At 44.9% G+C, this 5,726-nt stretch overlaps 1 pseudogene; it reads left to right on the forward strand.

Moving 5' to 3' along the window:
• Positions 1 to 2,076: 2,076 nt before the first annotated feature.
• LOC109941393 (uncharacterized) lies at positions 2,077 to 3,883 on the forward strand (annotated as a pseudogene).
• The last annotated feature ends 1,843 nt before the right edge of the window (positions 3,884 to 5,726 follow it).

Consider the following 5,726-nt stretch of genomic DNA (forward strand, 5'->3'; position numbering starts at 1 on the left):
TCAAGATTAAAAAAACAAAACTATCAAAAGAATTTCATACTATAGTATATATGACCAAAATACATGAACATTTGCATTCCATACACATTCACTTCTTTTGTTGCCCCTTGCCTGCACACGTCTTGTCACAGCATTCCTTAGAGCATAAGAGCTAATATAGTTCGCTGGCACATTGTCTTTCTTGTTGTTTGTGTCTGGAGTACAAACATTGTTTTCACTTCTTGGTGTTGGTGCAAGAGGATCAGCTAGGATGAGTTCAGGAGTTTCAGTTGGGATCACTAAAGGAGGATCGACTGGAGTGATGCTTTCTCGGTTGGCCTGCATTAAACAATTGATCAAACAATTTATGTTGAAGAAGTTTCCAATAGCAATGGTGGTAAAAGATACAAATATCAAATTTTATACCTGTTGTGCTGCAGTAAGGGCAGCAACCATTTCCTTCCTCATTTCTTCTCTAAGTAGTTGCCTTTTTCTTTCTTCTTCTTCTTGTCGTGCTTGCATTTTTTCTTGCACTATTCTTTCTCGTTCTGCAACCTCACTCGCAAGTTTTTCATTTAATAGTTGGACCTCAGTTTCGAGTTCAATGCTCTTTTTGTTGGTTGCAGCCGTTGCACGAGCTTGTTCGAGGAATTTTGAATCCATCACTTGACTTCTTGTTGGATATCTTGATAGGTACCCATGACCATGAAGCCTATTTGCCTTGCATCTTGTTGTTTCCTTGAATGATGTTTGGAAAATTGCATTTTCCTCTTCTCTCGTCAGATGAAATCCATCATCTTGATATACTTTCTCAACAATTTTCTCACATGCCTTCTCCTGAAATGAACAATGTAGTTCAAGTTTACTCAATTCAAATAATAATTTCTACATAGTATTTTGAAGTATGTTTAAGTACTAAACTTTGTGATTCACTTACATAAATACCACGTGAAGCCTCTTCTGACCATTCACCATTTTTACAATGAGTACTCATCCAAAGGGTTAGATCAGTTGGTTCTATACCAGTTTCTGGGTCTCTCTATGATGCGAAGAATGCATTATACAAGTTTGTCATTAATCATGGAAAATAATGTAGTGGTCATATCATTACCTGGTCAAAGCTTATTTGGGAAAAAGTTCTAGAACCCATTATATGCTTTGTTCTTTGTTTCTGATGGTTTTCCGAGTTCCGACTACTTATTTTCTACAAAATAATAACAGTTGTAAATGAATTAATAAATAAAATGCTAGAATCATCGATATTAAGCAAGTGTCAATCATTGTAAAGGAAATGCTATCGAACCTGGAATTTCTCAGATCCAAAATACAGCATCAGGTAATGCCACTCGACGATGTCTACATCTCCAGGCTTGTTTTTCATCCTTTCAGCATAATTATTGTATGCCTTGTATGTTGAGCTTAATGATGATCGCCATCCTTTGTACCTCTCCTTGGCAATAGACCATATATTTTCATGCGCGTCCTCATTTCTTGGAAACTCCCACCTTCGCTGTTTCAGTTTTGATACAAATAGATGGTTAATTGTCTAGTAAATTGTGAACAGTTGACCATATCTCAGTAGATCATACCAAACAAAATCTGAGATGGCTTAATCTCGGGTGAAGTAGCGGTGCCATAGCATGCTAGGCAACTAACAGTTACTAAAGAAATTGCACATACCAGTACGTCAGATGCTATAGAAGATCTAACATTGAGCTCTATATCTTTCCACTTTTCACTCCAATGAGTGGTGCCTTTTTCTTTGTAAACAATACGATTTCATCCACAAAAGTGCGAGTGTTTGGTCCTACGGGACCTCCAAGCTTAGATGAAAATTCAATGTTAAGTTTGTGATCGTCGTTCTTGATTCGCTTGGTAGCTGCTGCTATACCCTTACGGGTACCACGCCCCTCCTTTTTGAAGACTCCACAGTTATCTCTACTACTAATTAAGTACCTAACGTAGGCGTCCACAGGCGATGGTGCACTGTTCTGCCATCCTGCCCGCACGCATCCGCTTTCTGCCTTTCTGCCCCCGCCTGCCGGCGCGCCGCGCGCTCCCTCCGCGCTACCACCTTCCCAGGAATCCCTTCCATCCATGGCGTCGTTGCTGCAAGTGCCCCCGCAATCAACTCCATCAACGGCCGCCATCAACGGCCTCCTCCCCCTCCGCGGAATCGCGGCAGCCGGCAGCGACAGGCCGCATTCCCAGCCCCCAAAATCCCATTTCCCTCTCCTCTCCGATCAAATCAAACTCAAACCGACATGGAACTCACGCGGCTTCTCCGTCTCCGCAGATCGTCGTCGCCTACTCGTGCCCCTCCGCGCGCCGATGGCCGCCGCGGACCCGCCGCCGCGGGGAGGCCGCGCGGGGATACCGGTGGACGCGCGTCGCATCCTGCACCGCCTCGCCGGGGACCTCTGGGGCGGCGACGTGGAACCCGGCGCGCTGGCCGTGTCCTACCTCAGGGGCGCCATGACCAACGAGGTCTTCCAGATCACCTAGCTCGGCGGCGAGGCCGAGGGCAACGGCCCGCGCAAGGTGCTCGTGCGCATCTACGGTCGGGGCGTCAAGGTCTTCTTCGACCGTGCCGATGAGGTCCGCGCCTTCGAGTGCATGTCGCGCCACGGCCAGGGGCCCCGCCTCCTGGGCCGCTTCGCCAACGGCCACGTCGAGGAGTTCATCAACGCCAAGGTACACTACGCCTCTACCACCCAAAATGCGTGATGTGTCTGCTCGGATCCAATCCGCGGTTGGTTTTTGGGGTGGCTCAATCGCGCGTTGCTCACGTCCTGGCCTTGCCAGACCCTCTCCGCCGCGGATCTGCGCGACCCGTTGATGTCTGCAAATGGGAGGCGAGGCCATCCGCGTGCGCGCGATGGTGCCGGACCCGTGCGGCGACCTCGTGGTGCCGCCGAAGACGGCGGCCAAGGACGAGGCGTTCTGCTCCGTGCCCACGCTGCCCAAGGTCACTCCCGATGAGGTGCGCGCGGTGGCGCGCAAGTTCGCGGACCAGCCAATCCAGGACTGGAGACGGAGCACGACGTCTGGGCCGTTCTCACCTCCATCTCCAAGAAGGCCCGCCTCCGGCCCCAGGTTCTCCCCTGTCCGTGCCCATCTTTTCGGCTGTTATTCTTGTTCTTGTACGCCAGACCAAGCTGAAACAAAGGCGAAACACCCGCCTCCGGCCCCAGGTTCTCCCCTGTCTGTGCCCATCTTTTCGGCTGTTGTTCTTGTTCTTGTACGCCAGACCAAGCTGAAACAAAGGCGAAACAGAGAAGCCATATCTGCAGTTAATGACGAACATTTTTACAGAGTTTCGTATCACACATTGTCAAGAGTAACTGACGGGTTTTCAGAGGCTAACTTGCTTGGCAGAGGAAGATACGGTTCTGTTTACAGATGTACTCTAGAAGAGGAAGACGAAGGTGTAGGTGCAGGTGCAGGTGCAACCGTAGCCGTAAAAGTGTTCAACCTCCAGCAATCAGGATCTTCAAAGAGTTTCGAGGCCGAGTGTGAGACTCTGAGAAGGGTACGCCATCGCTGTCTCCTAAAGATCGTCACCTGCTGCTCGAGTGCTGGTCCGCCGCCTCAATCCCGCCCCGACCCGTGAGTGTGGCCATCCATTTTTACTTTCTTTGTTTATGCTGGTTAGCCATGTTAGGGTCGTACATGCATCAATCTTGGCGGCGTACATTGGTTTAGTCATTTAGGGAAGGTTGTTGATTCGATTGCGTTTTTTGTGTCATTTATCATTTTTCTCTATTGATTGCCCTTTACTTGGGTAAATTACTGTGGAATTTTACAAATTATATTAGAGGAAACTGTCATATTAACTGTACAAATTGAGTGCTGCCACCTGTTAATAAGCTGTATATTTTTGTTATGTTGTGATCTCAGGTGAGCAATGGAGCGCCAGGGGTTCATCAGCAGCAGAAGAGGCTGCTCTCAGTGCTTGTAGCGCCCAAGGTTGCAGGAACCAGCAATGTTGTGTCCCTCAAGCTGATGGGTGGTGCCCTTATTGGGAGACACTATGAATCGAGTGTGACAGCAATTGACTCCACGGACCCGCCAGCTGAGAAGCATGAGTACCAGGCTGAGGTACTTGTGGGGTGAATTGGTCTAACTCTGTGTTATCTTCTTTTGTGGTTTGGTTATAAGATGTCATGGTGTTTCCGCAATGTTCTATGCAGGTCAACAGGCTCATGGATTTGATCGTACACAGCTTGTATAGTAACAAGGAAGTTTTCCTTCGAGAACTGGTCAGGTGGGTCACTGTTACGCACACAATATTTTTTCAGTTAACATAGCTTCTTTATAGAGACTCCAGGTTCCTTGTTAATGTATTTGGTTGAAACTTGTGAAATGCTATGTAATGATTGTATCACGTTTTTTATTTTAATCCCTAACTTAGTTTGCTGTTTCATTTCCTCTTCATCTGCTTCTGCACTGTTCTTTCTCTTTGCTTCATATGTCATGTGCTGACCAGCTGTTTTGTGGCTTCATCTGCTTATGCACAATTCTCTTTTTTTTCATTAGATGTGTGGTAACGGATTCTGTTGCATTGCTGGAAGAACATGAAAATATGTTGGGGACAATTAGGTAATGCATTGCAGCATGATTGTAAAACAATTAAAATGATTTACACAAAAATTGCACTTGAGGCCTTGCTATTCTCTGCCTAATTTGGTTTTGTGGGGAATCTGAGTCTAATATTTCTTTTCGGGCTTCTTTCGGGTTAGTACGTTTTTCTAATATGGGGGTTGCAGGTCCCACTCTATAACTCCACTATGTACACAACTTTGGAGAAACTTCAATACTATTTGTTGCAATTGTTATGGACATCCATAAGTTTAGCTCAGTGTTCCATTTTCTTAGAAGAATCAGATAGGAGGTTCTGATTTAAATTAGTAATAAGAGTAGCATATCTGAAGTTTGTTTTTGTTTTTAGAATAATCCGATACGTGGTTATGGTAATACTATGTCCATATGCTAATCCTGACTGATTTTGTTGTGATGCTAACAGGTATGACTCTGGTGAAACTGGTGGGTTGTTACTCATTTGTATTTTATTTCGGAATGACCATTCTTTTGATGGCAATGTCTTTGTTAGCTTGCAGCTTGCACATGCTACATGATGCTTTTCAGTTGCTTTCAGCTAATTTATGCAACTTGGGATACTTCCATTTTTATGCGGTGTGTTCACTTGTAGAAATCTGGTCTGGAAAAAAGAGGTACCAATCCAATCTATGCTACTTTTATGCTTATATACGCAATGGTATTAAATTTCATCAAGGTGTTTGTATAACTGTTTAGTACTAAGGAGTGCTATTATCACATACTGATCCCTTCTCTGATATAAAGATTTGACCCAAACAGTTATATTGAATTCCAGCAATGTACATCTTCTATATTGTGTTTTTTTCTCTATGCATGTCTTGTTTTATTACTGTGAAACTCTCCTATAGCTGCTGTCACTAATTCAAGGCTGGATTGTCTGCCTAGACATTTATGTTGAAATGATTGCCTGAGTTGGGTCTTGAGAGTAGTATTTGCTGGATTGCTTTTAATCCTTGTGGTTTCTAGCTTTTCAGTATGTGCTATTACTTGTGATTTGATCAAGGATTTTGAGCATTGAAGTTACTGGGAGGCTAATTAAATAAATGCAAACCTAGGTTAATTCCATAAGTACTTGCCGTTTTTACTGTACATTGAAGATTCTGAAGGCACAAGGCAGAATTTTGATT

The sequence above is a fragment of the Zea mays genome, chromosome 1 (genome assembly GCF_902167145.1).
Source record: "Zea mays cultivar B73 chromosome 1, Zm-B73-REFERENCE-NAM-5.0, whole genome shotgun sequence".
In the NCBI taxonomy this organism is placed as follows: domain Eukaryota; kingdom Viridiplantae; phylum Streptophyta; class Magnoliopsida; order Poales; family Poaceae; genus Zea; species Zea mays.